Raw genomic sequence first — 26,206 nt, 5'->3', positions numbered from 1 at the left:
AGTTCATCTATTGATGTTAACAAACGCTGGTCAGCACTGAGCACAGTAACTGGAGAGCAGGGCCCAGGGTGCTACTGGGCAGAGGGGGCCGTTAGATGCTGGGGTCTGGTGCCAAGCTGGAGCTTAGTGCTGCCGGGAAATGATGTGCCTTTCCTCATCCATCCTGCTCGCCCCTGGGGGCTCTGTCCACCCCTGCCCACTCCCCTACTGTGTCTACTCCTGCCCACCCTCTAGTGACTCCGCCCACCCCTGTCTGTCCCTTGGTGACTCTGCCCACTACCTCCCACTCTCTGGTGACTCTGTCCACCCCTGCCCGCACCCTATGACTCTGTCTACTCCTGCCTGCCCTCTAGTGACCGTGTCCACCCCTGCCCGCCCCCTGGGGGCTCTGTCCACCCCCGCCCACCCCGACTGTGTCTGCCCCTGCTAGTACCCTATGACTGTGTCCACTCCTGCCTGCCCCTTGGTGACGATGTCATACCTCTTCTCTCCCAGGACCTCAAACACTACATTCTTCCCTCTGGAGGACGATCTTGCTGTTTCTTTCCCTCAGAAAAGCAGACAGTCAGAAGAGAACTTAAACATGCTCCCTATTGGGCTGAATTGTGTCCCTCTAAATTCACATGTGGACATCCTGATCCCAGGACCTCAGAATGCGGCTCTAATTGGGATGGGGTCTTCAAAGACGTGATTCCGTTGGGGCACGTGGGTGGCTCAGTTGGTTTAGCGTCCGACTCTTGATTTTGGTTCAGGTTGTGATCTTAGGGTTGTAAGATCTAGCCTTGTCTTGGGCTCCACGTTGGGCATGGAGGCTGCTTGGGATTCGCTGCTCTCTCTCCCTCTCTTACCACCCCCTACCCCTGCTCTCTCTCTCTCTCTCTCTCTAAAAAAACCCCAACAAAACAAAACAAAACAAAACAAAAAACACAAAGAGGTGATTAAGTTAAATGAGTGTCCTTGTAAGAAGAGATGAGACAGACACACAGACGGATGACACACAAAGACAGCCATCCACACGCCAAGGAGAGAGCCTCAGGACAGCTAGCCCCGCTGTCGCCTTCAAGTCAGGCTTCCAGCCTCCAGAGCTTGGAGAAATTAAGATTCTGTTAATCTGCTCGGTCTGGGGCACACTGTGGTGGCGTCTACGGGGGACTGATACCCTCCCACAAGGTCTACCCCCTCTCTGCACCTGGACCTGCTTGCTGCTTCTCCCGTGACAGGGAACAGTGATTTCATCTTGGCCCTTTAGAAAACCAACAAATACACAAACCACTGGTGAGTTGTGATCAATGTGAAACCTAGTTGTACTCTCATGGGGTTAGAACTGTTTTCCTGAGAAAATCCTATTTTCCCTGTAGGAGCCCTCTACCTCTCCAGACACCTGGGACGATCAGCCACGAGTGTCTCATTCCCCTCAATTTCCCTCCAAGGACACCGACTTTGATCAGCTGGTTGTTTGACATTAGCTCCCAATATGGAAAATCTTCACTTAGGTGATTTCCAAAACTTTGGCAGCTTCCATGGTATGCTATAACTAAAAATTGCTCTACAAGGGGGAGGAAAAAGGGCCCTGATTTGTATCATTTGCTGATTTCCATGGCGTAGATGCTCCCACCATGGCTGATTCCAGCTGCCAAAGTGAGGTCACTGAAGGAAGAGTAACACATTGCTGTAGACTGAAGTAACTTTAGGAGCACAGCGGAGAGTGAAGTATAAGATAATGAAGACATGATGGCTTTTGAATATTTGCTACCTTTTAAAAATATAAATTTTAAAAAAGAGTTTATTTATCAGAGAGAGAGAGAGAGAGCGAGCACAAGCAGGGAGAGAAGCAAGCTCCGTGCTGAGCAAGGAGCCCAAGGCAGGACTCGATCCCAGCACTCTGGGATCATGACCTGAGCCGAAGGCAGACGATTAACCGACTGAGCCACCCAGGCGTCCCTTAAAAATATAATTTGAATGTAAGTTTATATAACTTAGCTTGAAATAATGGTTATGTTTAACAATTGGCTCACAAAATTCCTAAAAATTAACAACTGCTGTTTGAGAGCTGGTCTCCAGCACAGCGCTGGCTGGTTATCACTTAACAAAACCCTAAAGTCCATCTGTTTCTCTAGAGAGTCTAAATTTTATACTTTGGTTATGCTGGGGCACCAGAGAACTTTGTATTTGGCCCAAATAATTCCTTTAGGCTGAATCATATCCGAAGCCCCTTTCCATGTTATGAGAATCCCATATCCTGTGAGGCAGGGACTCCATCCCAAAAAAGAAGCCAAAAATATCCCATACTCACTTCCTTTGCAACTCGGGTGTAGCCACGTGACCCAGGCTCCTCCAGTTAGAGAGACCCGGTGCAGTGACGTGAGGGGGATCCCCTGTGGGGGATCCATTACGCAAGTGGCAACAGCCCCATCCAGGGTCCAGATGCAAGTCTTAGCAATGAGCACAGTCACCTCTGCGGCCCCCTGAGCACCTCCCGCTGTTCTCGGCCCTGACCTTCCTTCCTGGAAGTTTATCCTTGCCCCTCTTTCTCTATAATTCTACTACATGTTTGTATCCCTCAGTAATACCTTGTTTTGTTTTGCACGGTTTGGGACTTCACACAGACGGAATCATACAGTAGGCATTGTTTGGCCTTTTGCTCAACACTGTTTCAGAGATTTGTCCATATTGTTGCTTGCAGCTGTAGCTCATTGATTTTTTTACCCCAGGGGATTATTCCATTGCATGAACACATCACCGTTTATTTACCCGTTCCACTGCAGAGGGATAGCTGGGCTGTTTCTGGACTTTTTCTTGTTCATCTCTCTTGCTGTATTTGGCTAAGGGAAAAAGACAGAGCTCCTCTCTGACAGAGCCTGGAAGGAATACAGGGTACATCTCAGTACTGCTTGGCTTGGTTTTGTATAGGGCATAAAGAGGTTAAAAATGGTCTCTGTCACCTTATATCTCAAAACTTTGATTTCATCATGACCAAGAAAATCAAAGCAAGGCCTAGTGAAGCGAGGGGAATTACCTGGAATTGTAGCAGTTTCAAAGACATGACATGGCAGTGAAGCCAGAGGACACAGTGACAAGCATGGCCTTTCATCACGGATGTCCGTGAACGGTAAGTTTGGAAGCACCAGCAAGGCCCAGGCAATTATTTACATCCATATAGAAATTTGAAGACATACTGAAATGTGAAGAAGTCTGGGAAATTTCTCAGGGCAACCAGCCTACTGACCAAGAAATATTTGTTAGGTGTCTACTTTGTGTAAGGCATTCTATCAGGTATTGCAGGAAGTACACAGATGTTTACAAGATGCAAGAAAAGATATTCTAGACCTTAAAGAGCTTATATGTTGACTGTCACTAGACACAGATACAAGGGCATGTGTGCTAAGGGCCAAATGAACGGCTAGGAACATAACCTCTGTAAGCTTTCTGCTTTACCCTTGGATTGTGACCTCTGTGAGAGCAGGGACTGAAGCAGTTTTCTTTTCTTTTCTTCCTTCTTTCCTTTCTTTCTCCCTTTCTCTCTCTCTCTCTTTTTAAGACTTTATTTACTTGAGAAAGAGAGAGAGAGAGGGAGCACAAGCAGGGGAGAGGGACGGAGGGAAAGGGAGAAGCAGACTCCCCATTGACAGGGGAGCCTGATGCGGGACTCGATCCCAGGACTCTGGGATCATGGCCTGAGCCGAAGTCAGATGCTTAACCAACTGAGCCACCCAGGAACCCCAGCAGTCTTTCCATCGTGTCCCCACAGTTTGGGATGAATGTGTGAATGAAGTGTCTGGAATCATCAGGAAAGACTTTGTGGAGAAGACAGGTCTTTTTAATTTATTTATTTAATTTAAATTAAATCAATTAACACATAATGTATTATTCGTTTCTGGGGTAGGGGTCATTGATTCATCATTTGGATATAACACCCAGTGCTCATTTCATCACATGTCCTCCTTAATGCCTATCACCCGGTTACCCCATCCCCCAGCCACTGCTCCTCCAGCAACCCTCAGTTTGGTCCCTAGAGTTAAGAGTCTGATGGTTTGTCTCTTCTCTGATTTCATCTTATTTTATTTTTCCCCTGCCTTCTGCTATGATCATCTTTTTTTCCTTCTTAAATTCCACACGAGTGAAATCATATGATAGTTGTCTTTCTCTGATTGACTTATTTCGCTCAGCATAATACCCTCTAGTTCCATCCATGTTGTTGCAAATGGTAAGATTTCATTCTTTTTGATGCTGAGTAATATTCCATTGTATATATGAACCACATCTTCCTTATCCATTCATCTGTTGATGGACATCTGGGCTCTTTCCACAGTTTGGCTATTGTGGACATTGCTGCTATAGACATTGGGGTGCAGGTGCCCCTTTGGATCACTACGTTTGTATCCTTTGGGTAAATACCTAGTAGTGCAATTGCTGGGTCGTAGGGTAGATCTATTTTCAGTTTTTGAGGAAACTCCATACTGTTTTCCAGAGTGGCTATACCAGCTTGCATTCCCACCAGCAGCGTAAGAGGGTTCCCTTTTTGGAGAAGGAAGGTCTTGGTGGGAACGCTGAAGGGAAGCACTGACTCTGAATAGTAGGAAAGAGGATATGGAGTAAGTAAAGGGGCTGGCCCTTGGAATTGGGGATTGGAGAGGGAAGGAAGCCAGGCTGTAGCCAAGAGCTCTTCAGGGAATGAAGTGGGGGGATGTCTGGAAGGGTGGGGTGGGGCCCCAAAGTCCAGCTCCTGAATGCCAAGTTAAGGAGTTTAATTTAATTCTACAGTTAGTGAGAATAACTGCATTGCAGTACATTTAGCAGGGGAGAAAAACTGTTTTGGGAAGATTTATGTTTTAGAGGGATGCAAAAAAGAGTGTGTTAGATAGGTGCCAGAGAAAACTGGGATCCCTATCTCTAGCTTGGTTGGGGCTTACTTGCACAGTAGCGGTTGGAGGATGCCCAGGGGTGGTAAGAAGGGACCAGCCCTGATGCACAAGCACTTTTCAAAGTAGCTTCATAGCTTCTGCTGTCCTTCTGGCCAAAGCAAGTCACCTGTTCAGGCCCAGATTCAAGGGGGTGGAAAATAAACACCCTTTCTCCTCTCCCTTCCCTTCTTCCCTTCCATTTCCTTCCCTTTCTTTCTTTTTTCTTTCTTTCTTTCCTTCCTTCCTTCCTCCCTCCCTCCCTTCCTTTTAAAAAGATTTTATTTATTGGACAGAGAGAGACAGCTAGAGAGGGAACACAAGCGGGGGGAATGGAAGAGGGAGAAGCAAGCTTTCTGCTGATGCAGGGCTCTATCTCAGGACCCCGGGATCATGACCTGAGCCGAACGCAGATGCTCAATGACTGAGCCACCTAGGCACCCCAACACCACTTCTTGATGGAATGAGGGGCAACACGGCAAGGCAAACAGGAGGCGTATAGGGAGGGGTGAGGTTCTGGCCATTTTTGAAGCCTCCTACCCTGGGCTAAGGGATGAAGAAAACATAAAGTTCTACATGCTTGGAGGTTGGGTTAGAAAGAGCAGAAATACATGCACCCACTTTGTGGAATGCGCCTAAATACCTTACATCTTAAAATCTGATCTGCTTACCCTCTGATCTGGAGAGATTAACCCAGAAGTCATGCAGAGCATTTTGGACAAGTATTTAACCCAGCTCTCAGAATCCGGGTGTCTCGAAAAACAGACTCAGATACTTTGTCTTTCCCTGGTTCTTTTGGATTCTGAGACATTTTCAAAATAAAAGTGAACACTGCATTTAAGCAGTTGGAAGCATTCCTGGTTTCTAATCAGCCTATGGCTGCAGGGGCACTCCCTCAGAACAAACCTCATGTTCTGAGTCCTCCCACTACCAACAGTTTACAGCCTACTGCATCATAAGCACAGTATATGGGGTTGACACGATTTTTGGAGACCTTAAAAACATTTTTTTTTGAGTCATGAAAACATTTTTAATTCAAAATTGCAAAAGATACTGAAAAATCTAAATGCACATATATCATTAAAATAATTTGAAAGCAATTTCTAGGTATTTTTACTTCCTCAGAATTTTCGATTAGAGATGCCCCCCAAAATCACACAGTCAATAGCAATTTAAATGACTTCTTTATAGTCAAATAAATCCAAAAGGAAAATGATAAATATTCCTTCAAACTTTTTTCATGGCAAGAATCCAAAAAATCCAAAACAGATACTGAACGTACCATGGGGATGAATGACTGTGTTCGGTAGGTCTGGAGGTCCCTAATATAAACGTCTGCTGAGGGTCTCCGGGGGGTCGTAAAACACCCCGGGGGCAGGGAGGCGACTCTACCGAGTTGGCAAGGGCCTCACATTCAGGGCTATCTACGCTTTCCGAGCGGGCAAACCCGTTAGCAGAGCCACAGAAGCCAGGGTTCCAGGGGTCCGCCCGAAACGTGTCCGAAGCCAGTCCTTCCTGGCCTTTGACCTGCTTTGGCCGAGCCCAAATTTTCGTGGGAGACCGGCTTGACCCTGCGCAGTGCTCTGCCGGCGGGGCCGGGCGCCGGGCCACGATGATTCCCTTCTGCCGGGAACAACTGCACCGAGACTGTGGCCGGCCGCCCACCTGCCACTGCGACAGAGGGAAGAACCCGTTCCAGCAAACCGACCCGCGCCCCGTCCCCACCGGGCCGGGTGCTGGTCCTGACAGCCTGGCTCCGGCCTCCACTTCCTGGGGGCGTGGCCCCGCCTCCTCTCCCCAGTAGGCCACGCCCCTCGGCGGCTCCCGTTCGCAGACGTCACGGCGCGCTTCTCTGACGCAAAAGCGCCTTCCTCTGACGTCAGGTCCCGCCCCCGCCCCGCCCCGCGCCCGCCCTCCGCAGCTAGAGCGGCTTCGCCTGAGGCGGCGGCCGAGGCGGCTGAGGCGGCTGAGGCGGTCGAGGGGGCCGAGGCGGCGGCGGCGGGGGTCGCGGTAGCCGACCCTGCGGACGGCGGCCCGCTGTCAGTCCGCTCCCGTCCCGGACCGGCGGGCGATGGTGCGGCGAAGCGCGCGGATGCGGGCGGCGCGGCGGCAGGCATGAGGGAGGATGGAGGGGCAGGACTTGGTGTCGGCGCGGGAACAGCACTTCCAGAGCCAAGTGCGGGAGACCACGGTGAGTCGGCCCGGGCCCCCCGCCCCTCCCGCCCCTCCCCCCGCCGCGCCCCCCTCGCCCCGCGCCCTCGGCCACGCCCCCCGCCCCTCCCCCCGCCGCGCCCGGCGCCCCCCGCCCTCGGTGCGGGGTGCCCCCTGCCCCTGAGCCCCCGCGCCCCCCGCCTCCTCCACGGGCCCCCCGCGCCGGAGCTCCGGGGGGCGCAGCGCCGTGCCGTCGGGCGGGCGGACCTCCCGGCGGGGAGCACCTGCGTGGTCCCCTCGGCGCCCTTCTCGGAGCGCGCGTCGGGACCCGGGGGCGGGCCCGGCCCGGCCGCGGCGCGGGCTGTGCGGACTGTCGAGCGCCGTTGGCTCAGCCCTGCGGGTTTGCGTGGGGAGCCCGGCGGCGCGGGCGGCGGCGCGGGGGCTCCCTGTTCCGTCGCTGCGGCGCCGCCGGGACGTCCGCTGTGGTTGCCTTCCGCCGCGCGGCGCGGAGTGTGCTCGGCTCTGTGTCTCGTACCGGCCCGGGGCCCGTTGTACGTGTTCGCGTCCCCTCGCCCAGCGGCCGGCCCGCCCGTCAGCCCCGCGCTCGGCCGTCAGCCCCGAGGGCCGCGGCTGGGAAAGCTCTGCCGTGGCGTTGCCTCCTTCGGGCCCTTCTGGACCCTGCAGCCGGGGGACCGCCGCAGTCGTAGCTTGCGGTAGAGAGCGCTCTGAGCGAGTGGCCGTGTGGCTGTAGCCGCTCTCCGCCCTCGCGACGGGCGCTCCGGCAGTCCCCGGCCTGGGCTGCAGCGCGTCGTGTTTTCTGGTGCCCGGCCGTGTGCGCCTCTGGTCGGGGCTGTGCCTCGGAGAGGGACCCCTGCCTGCCGGTTCCCGGGTGCGCGGCCGCGGTGCCCTCCCGCAGCTCCGCGCCGGGCCCGCTGGCTGCTCTTTACCGACGCTCAGCATGTTCTTCTAATGTAAGCCATTGCAGTAAGCGTCTCATATTTACTGCACAAAAACTGTGTTCGCACTTCCCTGACGATTAATGAATTTGAGTACCTTTTCATATACTTACGGTCATTTGCCACTCTTGTGAAGCATCTTCAAGTCTTGTCCCCATTTTTGAATTAGTCCTTTAATCTCTTAAATATTGATTTGCAACTTTTATGTTTTCCGAATAGGATAGTTTGGTCGAATATATGTATTGCAATTTTTTTTCCATTTTGTGGATGCTTTAACACTCAGTGATATATCTTCTGATGAGAAATTCTTAATTTTCATATAGTTCACTTTAACAGAAATTGTTTTCTGGTCAGTTCTTTCTGTGTCTTGTTTAAGAAATCTTTGCCTATTCCAAAATTATGAAGGTATTCTCTGTGTTTTCTTTAAATGCTTTATTGATCCTCTCCACCCATTTAGATCTGCAGTTCATCTGGAATTTATTTTTTGTGTATGTTTTGAGGTAGGAGTCTTTTTGTTTCCCCCCACCTGGATGTCCAGTCGCTTTAGCACCATTTAGGACCTTTGTCATGACTTAGGTAACTATAATCGTGGGGTTTAATTTTGTAATCCATGCTGTTCCATTGAGCTATTTGTTTTCGGCTTTACTTTTTAATTAATTAGATATTCTGTCATTTGGATTGAGAAAAAGACTCATGTTATAGTAGCCAGGAGCTTTATTACCTTTGCCACTCTGAAAACGACTTAGTTTTGGCACTGATTTTAAAGTTCCTTAGTTCTGCCCCTTGTCACCCCAGCTTCCTCTGAGCCAGCACCTCTGGGTGGTGAACGTACTCCACCCTCTACAGAAGCTGTGCAGAAGTGAGCACGTTCACTGGGTTTCCCGTCTTTGGCATTCTTTTCTCAAATTATTCATATTTAGAGTGAACATAGATACTTGAGTTTTTTCTAGGACATGCTGCCAATTCTTAGTTAACTCTTTTTTGGTTTTGCCATGTAATGCTGTAAGTTTTACCTTTCTGATACAGTATACATCGCATGTGGTTAACATTTTTAAGTGTACAATTCAGTGGCATTAAGTACATTCACATCTTGTGCAACCGTCACCACTGCACATCTCTAGAACTTTGCTGTTATTCCAAGCTGAAACTGTCCCCATGAGTCATTAACTTACCATTCCTTTCTTCTTCCGGCTTTTGGTAACCACCATTCTACTTATGTCTCTATGAATCTGACTATTCCAGTTATCATATAAGTGGACTCGTACAGTATTTGTCCTCTCATGTCTGGCTTATTTCAATCAGCATAAGGTTTTCAGGTTTCATGCATCTCGTAGCATGTGTCCGAATTTTTTTCCTTTTTGACATTGGATGATATTCACTTGTATGGACATAACCCTATTTTGTTTACCCATTCATTCATCACTGGACATTTGGGTTGTTTCCTGGCCTTTGTAAATAGTGCTGCTATGAACTCAGGTGTACAAATACAAATACCTCTTGGAAATCTTGCTTTCAGTTCTTTTAGGTATGTGTATACCGAGAAGTGGAATTGTGGCATCATATAAAAAAATTCTACGTTTAATTTTTTTGGGAAAAATTGCTGCAGTGGCTGTACCATTTCACAGTCCCACCAGCAGCGCTCCAGGATTCCAGTTTCTCCACTAACACGTGTTGTTTTAAAATATAATTGTTATCCTAACGGGTGTGCAGTGGTATCTCATTGTGGCTTTTATTTGCATTTCCCTGATGGTTAGTGATGTTGAGCACTGTTTTATGTTCTTCCTGGCCATTTGTATATCTTCTTTGGAGAAATATCTATTTGAATCCTTTGCCCGTTTTGAATTGGGTTGTTTTGTTGTTGACTTTCAGGAGTTCTTTATATATTCTGGATATTAATCCCTTATTAAATATTAAATTTGCACATATTTTCTCCCATTCTGTGGGTTGCCTTTTTACTCTATTGATGATGTTCTTTGATGCACAGCAGTTGTTAATTTTGATGAAGTTCATTTTATACATCTTTTTTTCTTTTTTTGCCTGTGTTTTTGGTGTTATATTAAAGAAATCATCACCAAATCTAATGTCATGAAGATTTCTATCTATGTTTTCTTCTTAAGAGTTTTAACTCTTACATTTGGGGTCTTTGATCCATTTTGAGTTAATTTTTGTATATTGTGTAGTGTTTAACTTATAAATACTCATGTAATAATCCTTTTTTGTCTTTAGTATTATGAATATCTGAGTTCTCTTGTCAATTACTTAAATGATTACGTAGCTAAAACCTATTAACCAGGTGGCAATGATCTATTTTCTTTCTTCCTGTTGCTGGCTTTTTTTTTTCCTTTTTATTTTGAACTTCAGATGCACAGAATTGGATTAATTATAATCCTTGGTTCATACACAAATTTTTCATTGGTTCATGTGTGACCTGCTTTTGATTAACCTATTTTTAAATAGTATGCACACATGAACTGTTACCCAGGATACTAAACCACTGACTCGAGCTTGTTAAGGATCCAGCAGGAGAACTGAAATATGGACAGTAATTTATATGTTCCTGTTCTTTATACCTGCCATAGTTGCACAGCATCACTTGTCTTTTGGTCCATCTCTTCTTTAAGTAGGCTCCACACCTAGCACGGAGCCCAGCAGGGGGCTTGAACTCACAACCCTGCGATCAAAACCTGAGCTGAGATCAAGAGCTGGTCGCTTAACTGACTGAGCCTCCCAGGCACCCCAGTACTCTATTCTTCAAGTGCATTTACTTAGATGGTACGTTCCAAATGGTTTTCTTATGTTGCCACTTTCACTGATATAGCTCTTACTTTAAAATGGTCACAGAGTAATACATAACAGTACCAAAATAGCCTCATAATCCCTTCATTAAATTAATAATAAATAACATTTATTGAGTGCTTACTAGGTATCTCATTTGAGTTTCACAACAAGCATATGAAGTAGGTATTTCGCAGCATGTAGCCAAGGTGGCATAGTCAGTGTGTGATGGAATGAGAGTTTGAATCCAGGCAGGCTGATTTCATAGCCTGTACTATATTTACAGTCTTATAAAGTTTAAACCTCCACCATAACAGGGTTATGTCGGATCCAGCTAGATTGGTTACATAAAATGCTTGTTGTAAGGCTAATGAAAGGACCAAGGAGAACTGGTGAAACTAGCTGGCAGGGAATTTTGGGGTCTAGCTGCACAATTTAAATTCTTCCTTATTCTGGCTATGGTTTAAGCTCCCTAACTTGGCTGTAGTATTTTTGGTGCAGTTCTGGGGTTCACTAGGACTTTTACAACAGGGGAGATTTTAGGACCCTCTAATTTTCTTGGCTTCCTTTTGGCCACATAGAGTGGGGATATAATGGAGATGCCAGGAATCATGCTCTCTCTACTGCTTCCCTAGGTCAGTTTACCTGCCTTTTTCTACCAGGGTCTTGCCTTCATCTCCATGGCTCACTCCATGTACTGCAGATAAAAACTTTAGCCCTTCCCTCTTGAGAATAGAGGTTGGGCAGAAGATGGGAGCCAGTCATCAGTCTTGTATCTAAATATGAAATGCAGGTGTCTGGAGGTCTGTAAGTTTTTTCTGAGCTTTGTCACTGCTCTCCAGCCAAAGACCACCAGGAATATACCTGTAGTTGGACAAGTTGGGTTGATTGCATGTTGCAGTAAGGGAAAATGCACACCATTGGGAATTGTGGGGTGTTTCAATAAGAGAGCATTTGAAAGGAACTTTTAAAAATAGGATTTGGGCTTGTGTGGGGTGATTTGGAAAGAGTTTAAAGAAATGGGGCTTTGATTTGTATTGGATGCTGTTAGGAAGCAGAGATAATTCTATGATTGAGTATCTTAATCTTATATAGAAGGAAAGAAGACGGGGTGGGTTGAACTTAAAACTTATTGTTAATAAGAAGCACGTCATTCATGTAAGCCATGGTGGGGAGATATTTAGTCATCTTTATGATTTGGATGGTATTCATGTTTTTGGCTTTGTTCAGGCATGATTACAGAGTGATGTTTATTCTTTGTCCATTATGGTCACAGAGTGCCCTTCTCTGATGTTGATGTTCTCTGAAGTTGTTTATTTTCAAGAGGAGAATCATCAAGACCTAGCTGTGAGTGCCTCACTCTGAGCTGCTAGCCAGTTTGTAGCAGCCACAAGGCCTAGCTGATAGTAGCAGGGCTTCCAGATGTCAGGGGCTGCTTTTCTCTTTCTCAGTGTGTTCCATAAAGTCTTACAGTTGAACGGCATAGTAGATACAAATCCAATAGCTGACATATATTGATTTTGTAACATAGGTGAGCAAAAAGGAACGGGATAGAGGTATAGAGGATTCTTCGTATTTGATTTTGCTAAACTGGCTTAAATGAACTTCCGGGAGGTGGCACAGTAGCCCATGAAGATGTTCATGTGGGAATCTCTGGAACCTGTATGTTACCATAAATGGCAGAAGGGCTTTGCAGCTGTGATTGTGTTAAGGGAGAGATGGTCCTAGGTTATCTGGGTGAATGCAGTGTAACCGCAAGGGTCCTTTAAGAGGGAGGTGGGAGAGTCAGAGTCAGAGAAGGAGATGTGACAACAAGCGGAGGGTGGAGTGAAGCACTCTGAAGGTAAGGAGATTGAATAGCCTCTAGAAGCTGGAAAAGTCAAGAAAATGGATTCTCCCTAGAGTCCACATCACGGAAGGAACTAGCCTTGCTGACATCTTGATTTTAGCCAGTGATACCCATGTTGGATTTGTGACCTTTAGAACTATGAGGTAATAAATTTACGTTAGGTGCTCAGTTGCGGTAGTTGGTTACAGCAGCCACTCAGAATCCTTTATCAGGAGGCTTTGACCTTCACCGCTCTCCTTGTGAGTATACTTCACTTCTCTCTAGTTTTTTACTTGGGGTTGAAGGAGACTGAGGCATTTCTGATTGCGTGTAAGATTTTTTTTTTCCTTTTTATTCTTTCCATCTTAAGTGATAGTTGGAAGTACATTTCCTGAGAGGTATAGGCATCCAAAGAATGCCGTATCATTTCAGGACGATTTCTAGTGTTAGTTTTCCTTTTGTTTCCAAGCTAATTTTATACAGTAGGATAGAATATACTCTGAGAGCTGTATGCTCTTGTTTTATTCTGCACTGTATTGTAGAAGGTAATTGTAGATATTTACTCATGATATGGTTTTGAAGATTATATACAAATATAGTAATATAGGTTAATTTTCTGAAAACCTTGGTGGTAAGATAATTCAAAGAACTTAAGACATCATAAGAAAAAACACACATGAGGTGATAAAGTTCAGAATTTATCTTTGAAAGCCCTTGTAAATGTTTTAACACTTAAGATGAAACAGTTCAAAAAGGGTACACAATAAAGACAATAAATTCTAATTTTACAGTTAATATCTGTTATCTGTTGTATGTTAGAATTTTCAGAATCCCCTTCCCTAGAATTTCAGTGGGATCCTTGTGATGCATTTTGGATTGTTTTGAATAATATGCATTATGAGAAGTATTTCCTTATGTCTGTTCTTTCATCCAGATGTCTTTCTGATTTTTGGCTCAGAGTTGTTGACTCCTGGGACCCAACTCCTCACTATCATTCCACTGGCACAGAAGAACTTGTGTGCTGGAGGTGAGGGATGCTTTGGGTGACTTTTCCCGATTGCTGCGTGGAGAACCCTCGCTCTGTGTCAGAGCACTTGTTATCTTTTATGTTCCTGTTTTTCTCCTGCCCCCACAGATGGTAGTGGGGTCCCTTCTGCAGCTTGGATTTGCCTTCCCGAGGTGACATTGTAAAAACTACTTCTCTGTCATCCCACTTTACTTGTCTTTCCATTGCTGACCCATCGCCACCAGGAGTGACTTGAAATTTGGTGGTGCCAGAAATTTTTTTTTTTTTTAAAAGCTTTGTATAATTAAATTTGCATGGACTTCAAATTGTGTGAGGGGAACTTGAAGTTGGAGAGGGAATAAAATATCATTTTCTTTTCTTTGTGGGTCTTTTTGTGGCAGTACTCATAATAAAACTTGTGTTTCAGTTGTGTAGGCCATAGATTCTCTAGATAGAATTGTTAAAGTATTCTGATACTTAATATCAGTTTTTCACATGTCTTCGGGGCTTAGGCTTCAGGAACATTCCACATATCCTTTAATAAATTAATTTTTTTTAGAGAGAGAAGGAGAGAGTGGGGGGGGAGGGGCAGAGGCAGAGGGAAAGAATCTTAAGCAGGCTCCCAGCACAGAGCCTGATACAGGGCTTGATCTCATGACCCTGATATCATGACCTTACCCGAAACCAAGAGTCAGATGCTTAACCGATTGAGCCACCTAGGTGCCACCTGCCCCACATAGTCTTTAAAGTACAGTTTTTGGCCTTTAGAAGTCATTCATCTAACATTATTTTAATTTTTCTCAAATCTGTGTATTTTTCAAAGAGCACCATAACTAAATATGGAATTTGACAAAAAGCTGGCCATCCAGGACTGCAAGCAGGATTGTTTCACTAGCATGCTAATTCATGATTCTATAGTGATTCTATGAGATTCATGGATGAGTTTATTGATGTTGTATATTTGAATATCAGATGTATTATTGAGGCCTATACTGTTGTTATTCATAGTGTAATACTTTCTTTCAAAACTCCAAATTTTAACTATTTTATTGAGAGCCTGAGCTTCTCTTTATTGCACAACAGTGCTGAAAGCTGAACAAGGAGGTAGATTTGTTGGGTTTGGATTGGGGCAGTGTAGGTTCCAGTCATATATTTGCTATTTACTAGCTGTGTGCTACTGGGTGAGTTCCTTAATCTCTTGGAACCTTAATGTTTCTTTTCTTGTCTGTGAAAATAGGAATTATAACACCTACCTTAGGGATGCCTGGGTGGCTCAGTTGGTTAAGCATCTGCTCTTGGCTCAGATCATGATCCCAGGGTCCTGGGATCGAGTCCTGCATTGGGCTCCCTGCTCAGCGGGGAGCCTGCTGCTCCCCCTGCTTGTGTGCTCTCTCTCTTTCTGACAAATAAATAAAATCTTTTTTTTGATTTTTTAAAATTAATTCAGAGTGATAGATACATTGCAAAAATAGCATGGTGAATCCTCATATACTCTTTTTTTTTTTATCATGTTAATCACCATACATCACATCATTAGCTTTTGATGGAGTGTTCCATGACTCATTGTTTGTGCATAACACCCAGTGCTCCACGCAGAACGTGCCCTCTTTAGTACCCATCACCAGGCTAACCCATCCCCCCACCCCCCTCCCCTCTAGAACCCTCAGTTTCTTTCTCAGAGTCCATAGTTTCTCATGGTTTGTCTCCCCCTCCAATTCCCCCCCTTCATTTTTCCCTTCCTGCTATCTTCTTTTTTTTTTTAACATATAATGTATTATATGTGTAATATAATGTATTATTTGTTTCAGAGGTACAGGTCTGTGATTCAACAGTCTTAGACAATTCACAGCATTCACCATAGCACGTACCCTCCCCCACTGTCTTTCACCCAGCCACCCCATCCCTCCCACCCCCCACCACTCCAGCAACACTCAGTTTGTTTCCTGAGATTAAGAATTCCTCATATCAGTGAGGTCATATGATACATGTCTTTCTCTGATTGACTTACTTCGCTCAGCATAATACCCTCCAGTTCCATCCACGTTGTTGCAAATGGCAAGATTTCATTCCTTTTGATGGCTGTATAATATTCCATTGTGTATATACACCATCTCTTCTTTATCCATTCATCTGTCAGTGGACATCTTGGCTCTTTCCGTAGTTTGGCTATTGTGGACATTGCTGCTATAAATATCAGGGTGCACATACACCTTCGGATCCCTCCATTTGTATCTTTGGGGTAAATACCCAGTAGTGCAATTGCTGGGTCGTAGGGTAGCTCTATTTTCAACTTTTTGAGGAACCTCTATACTGTTTTCCAGAGTGGTTGCACCAGCTTGCATTCCCACCAACAGTGTAGGAGGGTTCTCCTTTCTCCACATCCCGCCAACATCAGTTGTTTCCTGAATTGTTAATTTTAGCCATTCTGTGAGGTGTGAGGTGGTATCTCATTGAGGTTTTGATTTGGATTTCCCTGATGCCGAGCGATGTTGAGCACTTTTTCTTGTGTCTGTTGGCCATTTGGATGTCTTCTTTGGAAAAATGTCTGTTTATGTCTTCTGCCCATTTCTTGATTGAATCATTGTTCTTTGTGTGTTGAGTTTGGTAAGTTCTTTATAGATTTTGGATACTAGCCCTTTATCTGATATGTCATTTGCAAATATCTTCTCCCATTCTGTCGGTTGTCTTTTGGTTTTGTTGACTCTTTCTTTTGCCGTGCAGAAGCTTTTTATCTTGATGAAGTCCCAATAGTTCATTTTTGCCCTTGCTTCCCTTGCCTTTGGCGATGTTTCTAGGAAGAAGTTGCTGCGGCTGAGGTCGAAGAGGTTGCTGCCTGTGTTCTCCTTTAGGATTTTGATGGAATCCTATCTCACATTTGGGTCTTTCAGCCATTTGGAGTCTATTTTTGTGTGTGATGTAAGGAAATGGTCCAGTTTCCTTCTTCTGCATATGGCTGTCCAGTTTTCCCAACACCATTTGTTGAAGAGACTGTCTTTTCTCCATTGGACAGTCTTTCCTGCTTTGTCAAAGATGAGTTGACCATAGAGTTGAGGGTCCATTTCTGGGCTCTCGATTCTGTTCCATTGATCTATGTGTCTGTTTTTGTGCCAGTACCATACTATCTTGATGATAACAGCTTCGTAATAGAGCTGGAAGTCCGGAATTGTGATGCCACCAGCTTTGCTTTTCTTTTTCAACATTCCTCTGGCTATTTAGGGTCTTTTCTGGTTCCATACACATTTTAGGATTATTTGCTCCATTTCTTTGAAAAAAGTGGATGGTATTTTGATAGGGATTGCATTGAATGTGTAGATTGCTCTAGGTAGCATTGACATCTTCACAGTATTTGTTCTTCCAGTCCGTGAGCATGGAACGTTTTTCCATTTCTTTGTGTCTTCCTCAATTTCTTTTATGAGTATTTTATAGTTTTCTGAGTACAGATTCTTTGCCTCTTTGGTTAGATTTATTCCTAGGTATCTTATGGTTTTGGGTGTAATTGTAAATGGGATCGACTCCTTAATTTCTCTCTCTTCTGTCTTGTTGTTGGTGTATAGGAATGCCACTGATTTCTGTGCATTGATTTTATATCCTGCCACTTTCCTGAATTCCTGTATGCGTTCTAGCAGTGTTGGGGTGGAGTCTTTTGGGTTTTCCACATAACGTATCATATCATCTGCAAAGAGTGAGAGTTTGAGTTCTTCTTTGCCAGTTCGGATGCCTTTTATTTCTTTTTGTAGTGTGATTGCCGTGGCTAGGACTTCTAGTACTATGTTGAATAGCAGTGGTGATAGTGGACATCCCTGCCACGTTCCTGACCTTAGGGGAAAGCTCCCAGTTTTTCCCCATTGAGAATGATACTCGCTGTAGGTTTTTCATAGATGGCTTTTATGATATTGAGGTATGGACCCCCCCATGCCTATACTCTGAAGAGTTTTGATCAAGAAAGGATGCTGTACTTTGTCAAATGCTTTCTCTGCATCTATTGAGAGGATCATATGGTTCTTCTTCTTTCTTTTGTCAATGTATTGCATCACATTGATTGATTCGCGGATGTTGAAGCAACCTTGCAGCCCAGGGATAAATCCCACTTGGTCGTGGTGAATAATCCTTTTAATGTACTGTTGGATCCTATTGGCTAGAGTTCTGGTGAGAATTTGTATCCATGTTTATTAAGGATATTGGTCTGTAATTCTCCTTTTTGATGGGGTCTTTGTCTGGTTTTGGGATCAAGGTAATGGTGGCCTCATAAAACAAGTTTGGAAGTTTTCCTTCCATTTCTATTTTTTGGAACAGTTTCAGAAGAGTAGGTATTAATTCTTCTTTAAATGTTCGGTAGAATTTCCGTGGGAAGCCATCTGGCCCTGGGCTCTTGCTTGTTGGGAGATTTTTGATGACTGCTTCAATTTCTGTAGTGGTTATAGGTCTGTTCAGGCTTTCTATTTCTTCCTGGTTCAGTTTTGGTAGTTGATACATCTCTAGGAATGCATCCATTTCTTCCAGATTATCTAATTTGCTGGCGTATAGTTGCTCATAATATGTTCTTTTTTTTTTTTAAAGATTTTATTTATTTATTTGAGAGAGAGAGAATGAGAGATAGAGAGCACGAGAGGGAAGAGGGTCAGAGGGAGAAGCAGACTCCCTGCTGAGCAGGGAGCCCGATGTGGGACTTGATCCCGGGACTCCGGGATCATGACCTGAGCCGAAGGCAGTCGCTTAACCAATTGAGCCAACTCAGGTGCCCCATAATATGTTCTTATAATTGTTTGTATTTCTTTGGTGTTAGATGTGATCTCTCTTCTTTCATTCATGATTTTATTTATTTGGGTCATTTCTCTTTTCTTTTTGATAAGTCTGGCTAGGGGTTTATCAATCTTGTTAATTCTTTCAGAGAACCAGCTCCTAGTTTCCTTGATCTGTTCTACTGTTCTTTTGGTTTCTATTTCATTGCTTTCTGCCCCGATCTTTATTATTTCTCTTCTCCTGCTGGGTTTAGGCTTTTTTTGCTCTTCTTTCTCCAGCTCCTTTAGTTGTAGGGTGAGGTTGTGTATTTGAGACCTTTCTTGTTTCTTGAGAAAGGCTTGTATTGCTATATACTTTCCTCTCAGGACTGCCTTTGCTGCATCCCAAAGATTTTGAACATGTGTTTTCATTTTCATTGGTTTCCATGAATTTTTTTATTTAAAAAAATTTTTTTTAATTTTTGTTTTTTTAAAGATTTTATTTATTTATTTGACAGAGACAGAGATTGCAAGAGCAGGAATACAAGCAGTGGGAGTGGGAGAGGGAGAAGCAGGCTTCCCCCCGAGGAGGGAGCCCGATGTGGGACTTGATCCCAGGACCCTGGGATCATGACCTGAGCTGAAGGCAGATGCTTAACGCCTGAGCCACCCAGGCGCCCTCCATGAATTTTTTTAATTCTTCTTTAATTTCCTGGTTGACCCATTCATTATTTAGTAGGATGCTTTTTAGCCTCCATGTATTTGAGTTCTTTCTGACTTTCCTCTTGTGATTGAGTTCTAGTTTCAAAGCATTGTGGTCTGAAAATATGCAGGGAATGATCCCAGTCTTTTGGTACCGGTTGAGACCTGATTTGTGACCTAGGATGTGATCAATTCTGGAGAATGTTCCAAGGGCACTAGAGAAGAATGTGTATTCTGTTGCTTTGGGATGGAATGTTCTGAATATGTCTGTAAAGTCCATTTGGTCCAGTGTGTCATTTAAAGTCTTTATTTCCTTGTTGATGTTTTGCTTAGAGGATCTGTCCATTTCAGTTAGGGGGGTGTTAAAGTCCCCCACTATTATTGTATTGTTGTTGATGTGTTTCTTTGCTTTTGTTATTAATTGGCTTATATAATTGGCTGCTCCCATGTTCGGGGTATAGATATTTACAATTGTTAGATCTTCTTGTTGGATAGTCCCTTTAAATATGATATAGTGTCCTTGCTCCTCTCTTATTATAGTCTTTGGTTTAAAATCTAATTTGTCTGATATAAGGATTGCCACCCCAGCTTTCTTTTGGTGTCCATTAGCGTGGGAAATGGTTTTTCACCACCTCACTTTCAATCTGGGAGCGTCTTTGGGTCCAAAATGAGTCTCTTGCAGACAGCATATCGATGGGTCTTGTTTTTTAATCCAATCTGATAGCCTGTGTCTTTTGATTGGGGCATTTAGCCCATTTACATTCAGGGTAACTATTGAAAGATAGGAATTTAGTGCCATTGTATTGCCAGTAAGGTGACTGTTACTGTATATTGTCTGTTCCTTTCTGGTCTATGTTACTTTGAGGCTCTCTCTTTGCTTAGGGGACCCCTTTCAATATTTCTTGTAGGGCTGGTTTCGTGTTTGCAAATTCCTTTAGTTTTTGTTTGTCCTGGAAGCTTTTTATCTCTCCTTCTATTTTCAATGATAGCCTAGCTGGATATAGGATTCTTGGCTGCATATTTTTCTCATTTAGTGCTCTGAATATATCATGCCAATCCTTTCTGGCCTGCCAGGTCTCTGTGGATAGGTCTGTTGCCAATCTAATGTTTCTACCATTGTAGGTTACATATCTCTTCTCCCGAGCTGCTTTCAGGATTTTCTCTTTGTCTCTGAGACTCATAAGTTTTCCTATTAGTTGTCGGGGTGTTGACCTATTTTTATTGATTTTGAGGGGGTTTTTCTGTGCCTCTTGGATTTTGATGCCTGTTTCCTTCCCGAAATTAGGGAAGTTCTCTGCTTTAATTTGCTCCAATATACCTTCTGCCCCTCTCTCTCTTTCTTTTTCTTCTGGGATCCCAATTATTCTAATATTGTTTCATCTTACGGTATCACTTATCTCTTGAATTCTGCCCTCGTGATCCAGTAGTTGTTTATCTCTCTTTTTCTCAGCTTCTTTATTTTCCATCATTTGGTCTTCTATATCGCTGATTCTTTCTGCCTCATTTATCCTAGCAGTTAGAGCCTCCATTTTTGATTGCACCTCATTAATAGCCTTTTTGATTTCGACTTGGTTAGATTTTAGTTATTTTATTTCTCCAGAAAGGGTTTCTCTAATATCTTCCATGCGTTTTTCAGGCCCAGCTAGTATCTTTAAAATCATCATTCTGAACTCTAGTTCCGACATCTTACGAATGTCCGTATTGATTTGGTCCCTGACAGTTGGTACTGCCTCTTGTTCTTTTTTTTGAGGTGATTTGTTCCATCTTGTCATTTTGTCCAGAGGAGAATAGATGAATGAGAGAACAAAATGCTAACAGGGTAACAACAACCCCAGAAAAATATACACTAAACAAATCAGAAGAGACCTGAAACGGGGGGGGGGGGGGGAAGAAAGGGAAAGAAAAAGATAAAAACAAACAAACCAAAGAACAGAATATGATCAAATATGATCAGGCTGGTGCATAGATCAGTGCCACACACTAGATTTTGGGCATATTTTGGTCTGTTAGAAGAAAGTGTCTCCCAAAATATTAAAGAAAAACTTACATATGTACAAAAATAAGGGTAAATAGGATGAAGGGAGGGAATATGACTAGAGGTGAAAATTATAAAAGATTTTATAAAAGGAATTGATAAGAAGTTGGTTGAAAAAAGAAAGGAGAGGATTAAAAAAAAGGGAGAGAATGTGATCAGGCAGGAGACTAGAACAAAGCCATACACTAGTGATTTAGGGTATATTTTGGTCTGTTAGAAGAAACTGTATCCCAAAATTTTAAGGAGAGAACAACTTATATATATATATATACCAAAAATAAGGTTAACTACTCTGAAAGGTTAGAATATGACTCTAAAAATGAAATATAAAAAAGATTTTTTAAAAAAAGGGATTGATAAGATGTTGAAAAAGGGAAAAAGAAAAATTCAAAAAGAGAAAAAAAGAAAGTTAAAAAAAATTAACTTTGAACAACTAAAGAATCATGGGAAAAAAGCCATGAATTCTATGTGCAGTATTCCCCTAGCGCTGGAGTACTCCCGTTCTCCTTGATCGGTAAACTTGGTCTTGGCTGGCTGTTCGTGCTGATCTTCTGGGGGTGGGGCCTGTTGCCGTGGTTCCTAAATGTCTTTGCCGGAGGCCGAATTGCCCCACCCTTGCCAGGTCAGGCTAAGTAATCTGCTCGGGTTTGCTCTCGGGAGCTTTTGTTCCCTGCAAGCTTTCCGTGCAGCTTTGGAGGATGGAAGTGAAAATGGCAGCCTCCCAATCTCTGCCCCTGAGGAGCCGAGAACTCGGGGCCCCGCTCCTCAGTGCGCCCCCAGAGAAAAGCAGTCAGTCACTCCCGTCTCCCCGGTCTCCTGCCGCACTCTGTGCTCACCTGGCCTGTGACCAAGGGTTTCTATCTCTGGCTCAGGACCCCGTGTGGTGTCTCCAAACCCAGCAGATCCCTGCGGTGCGCTCCCGCGCCGCTCCTCCCGGGGGAGGAAGGGGAGTCTCCCCGGATCTGCCGCTTGTTGGGTCCCTGCTGGAGGAGCAGTGGCCCGACTGGGCCTCGGATCACAGTTTATGGCCACCCCGAGCTGAGAGCCCACTCCTTGGCTCTGTCTCTGCAGCCGGCTTCCCCACTCCGATACCTGGGAGCTCTGCCGCACTCAGGCACCCCCGGTGTTTCTGTGACCCCGAGGGTCCTGAGACCACACTGTCCCAGCGAGGGTTCCACACCCCCCCCCCCAGCTTAGCCACTGGAGCGACGTCCCTCAGCAGAGCCGACTTCTAAAATTTCTGATTTTGTGCTCTGCTGCTCTATCACTTGCCAGTGACGGTGGACGGAGGCCCCCTCCCCCGCCATCTATCTTCCCGAATGTTGCCTCGGGTTCACTTCTCTCATGTCCTGCCTTCCAGAAAGTGGTTGCTTTTCTGTTCAGAGAGTTGCTGCTATTCTTTTCTTCGATCTCCTGTTGAGTTCGTAGGTGTTCAGAATGGTTTGATCCCTATTCAGCTGAATTCATGGGACCAGACGAAATTTAGGTCTCCTCCTCCTCTGCTCTCTTGCTCCTCCCCCCCCCATAAATAAAATCTTAAAAAAAAAATAACACCTACCTTAAAGGTGTGACAATTAAGTGAGATAATGCTAGGAGAGTGCTTGGTATGGTACTGGAAACATGACCATTACTTAGTACATTGGGATTTATTATTTCTGTTGACTTTGCTGTATTCAATTAAGCTTCTTTTTTTTTTATTTTTTAAAGATTTTTATTTATTGAGAGAGAGAATATGGTAGAGAGAGAGCATGAGAGGGAAGAAGGTCAGAGGGAGAAGCAGACTCCCTGCTGAGCAGGGAGCCCGATGCGGGATTCAATCCTGGGACTCCAGGATCATGACCCGAGCTGAAGGCAGTTGCTTAACCAACTGAGCCACCCAGGCACCCTCAATTAAGCTTCTTTAAGAATAGATGATTTTTGAATGTGTTTCAGAGTTCTAGTTATCAAGAGCACTTGATGTAACTTTGTTAACTTGAGGGACATCTAGATAATGAAAGCAAGGTGATGGGAAATTTTTTCTTCATGTTCATGCTTTTGTACTTACTCTCTAGGAAGTTACATGCAGTAACTTTTAAATATGTTCCGGGGCTGGCTTCATAATTTTTTGGGTCCAGTTCAAAGTGAAAATATGGATGCTTTTTTCAAAAAGCAGGGAAAGAAGTGCTGTTAGAGGTACTAAAATATAAAGCTTTTCCTTTTATTATGTGGTTTTTTTTTTTTCTAAATCGCCATGGTGTTTTTTTGTTTGATATCCAATGTTCTAAATAAAAATTTTTTACTTTTAATTCCAGTGTAGTTAACATACTGTGTTATTATATTAGTTTCGGGTATCCAATACAGTAATTCACCAGTTCCATGTATTACTCAGTACTCATCAAGTTAAGTGTACTCTTCTTAATCCCCTTCACCTATTTGGCCCATCTCCCCACCAACCTCCCCCCTAGTAACCATCCCTGCTTGTTCTCTGTAGTTGAGTCTGTTTCTTGGTTTGTTTCTTTTTTCCCCCTTCCTCTGTTTCTTTTGTTTCTTAAATTCCACACATGAGTGAACTCATGGTATTTGTTTTCTCTGACTTAATTTGCTTTGCATTATAATCTCTAGATACATACATGTTGCCATGGCAAGATTTCATTCTTTTTTATGGCTGAGTAATATTCCGTTGTATATACATACCACATCTTCTTTCTCCATTCGTCAGTTCCTGGACACTTGGGCTGCTTCCATATTTTGGCTATTGTAAACAATGCTGTAATAAACATAGGGGTGCATATATCCTTTTGAATTAGCGTTTTTATTTTTATTTTTTAAGATTTTATTTGACAGAGAGACAGCAAGAGAGGGAACACAAGCAGGGGGAGTGGGAGAGGGAGAAGCAGGCTTCCTGCTGAGCAGGGAGCCCGATGCGGGGCTCGATCCCAGGACCGTGGGATCATGAGCTGAGCTGAAGGCAGACGCTTAATGACTGAGCCACCCAGGCACCCCTAGTGTTTTTATATTCTTTGGGTAAATATCTAGTAGTGTGATTACTGGATCATAGGGTAGTTCTATTTTTTATTATTTGAGGAACCTCAGTACAGTTTTCCACAATGGCTGCACCAGTTTGCATTCCCACCAACAGTGCCCAAGGGTTTTTTTTCCTCCACATCCTCTCCAACACTTGTTGTTTCTTGTGTTTTTGATTTTAGCCATTCTGACAGGTGTGAGGTGATATCTTACTGTGATTTTGATTTATATTTCCTTGTGATGAGTGATGTTGAGCATCTTTTCATATGTCTGTTGGCCATCTTGATGTCTTTTTTGGAGAAATGTTTGTTAATGTCTTCTACCCATTTTTTAATTGGGTTTTTGGTTTTTGGGTGTTGCATAAATTTTTTTAAAATATATTTTGGATACTCACCCTTTATTGGATATGCCATTTGCAAATATCTTCTCCCATATCATAGGTTTTCTTTTAGTTTTGTTGATTGTTTCCTTTGCTGTGCAGAAACTTTTTATTTTGGTGTAGCCCCAGTAGTTTATTCTGCTTCCCTTGCCTTAGGAGACATCTAGAAAAATGTTGTTATGGCTAGTGTCAGAGAAATTACTGCTTGTGATCTCTTCTAGGCTTTTAATGGTTTTGGGTCTCACATTTAGGTCCTTAATCCATTTTGAGTTTATTTTTATGTGTGGTGAAGAAAGTGGTGTGATTTCATTCTTGTACATGTAGCTGTCCAGTTTTCCCAAGATCATTTGTTGAAGAGACTGTTTTTCCCATTGTATATTCCTGCGTCCTTTGTTGAACATTAGTTGACCATATAATTGGGGGTTTATTTCTGGGTTTTCTATTCAGTTCCCTTGATCTGTATATCTGTTTTTGTGCCAGTACCATACTGTTCTGATTACTACAGCTTAATAGTGGAACCTGTACATGAATGTTCACTTGAAACCTGGAATTGTGATACCTCTAGTTTTGTTTTTCTTTTTCAGGATTACTTTGTTTATTCAGGGTCTTTTGTGGTTTCATACAAATTTTGGGATTGCTCATTTTAGTTCTGTGAAAAATGCTGTTGGTATTTTGATATGGATTACATTATATCTGTAGATTGCTTTAGTAGTACAGACATTTTAACAATATTTGGTCTAATCGATGAGCATAGAACGTCTTTCCATTTGTGTCATTTTCAGTTTCTTTCATCATTGATTTATAGTCTTCAGAGTACAGGTCTTTCGACTCCTTGGTTAAGCTTATTCCTAGGTATTTTATTATTTTTGGTGCAATTATAAATTGAATTGTTTTCTTAATTTCTTTTTGCTGCTTCATTATTAGTGTATAGAAATAATGCAGCATTAGTTTTAAATGCAAATGTAAGAGCATTGAACTCGTTCAAACACTGAAATTACGCAATTTATATTTAACAGTTAATATATGTGTATGTGTTTTCTTCTCACCAGAACAGTGGAAATGCTGCACAAAAACAAACTCAACTTTTTTTTTAAGTTTTATTGAGATGTGATTCACCTACCATATAATTCACCCAATTTAGTGGTTTTTAGTATATTCAAGAGTTGTGTAACCATCACCACCATTTAATCCTAGAATATTTTTATTTATCTCCAGAAGAAACCCTATACCCAGAATATTTTTATTTATCTCCAGAAGAAACCCTACACCCAGAATGACTACCATACACTATAGCAGTCATTCCCCATTTCCTCCTGAATTCTCTTCCCTCCAGTCCTAGGCAACTGCTAATCTACTTTCTTCATGGATTTGCCCATTCTGTATATTTCATATAAATTGAATCATGCAATATGTGTTTTTTGGTGTGTCTAGCTTCTTTCAGTTAGCATGATGTTTTCAGGATTCATCCACATTGTAGCATGCATCAATACTTCATTTTTTTGTGGTCAAATAATATTTCATTATAGGGATGTGCCACATTTTGTTTATTCATTCTTTAGTTGATGGAACTTTAGATTTTTTCCACTTTTTGGCTCTTATAAAAAATGCTGCTGTGAACATTCATGTACAAGTTTTTGTGTGGATGTATGTTTTCATTTCTCTTGGATGGAATTTCTGGGTCGTATGATACCTCTGTGTTTAATATTTTGAGGAACCGTCAAACTGTTTTCCAAAGTTGGAGCACGATTTCCCATT

The sequence above is a fragment of the Eumetopias jubatus genome, unplaced genomic scaffold, assembly GCF_037043125.1.
Source record: "Eumetopias jubatus isolate StellerSeaLion01/CBP00866 unplaced genomic scaffold, mEumJub1_p1.0 scaffold_20, whole genome shotgun sequence".
Taxonomy (NCBI): domain Eukaryota; kingdom Metazoa; phylum Chordata; class Mammalia; order Carnivora; family Otariidae; genus Eumetopias; species Eumetopias jubatus.
Note: the sequence above shows the minus strand (reverse complement) of the source record.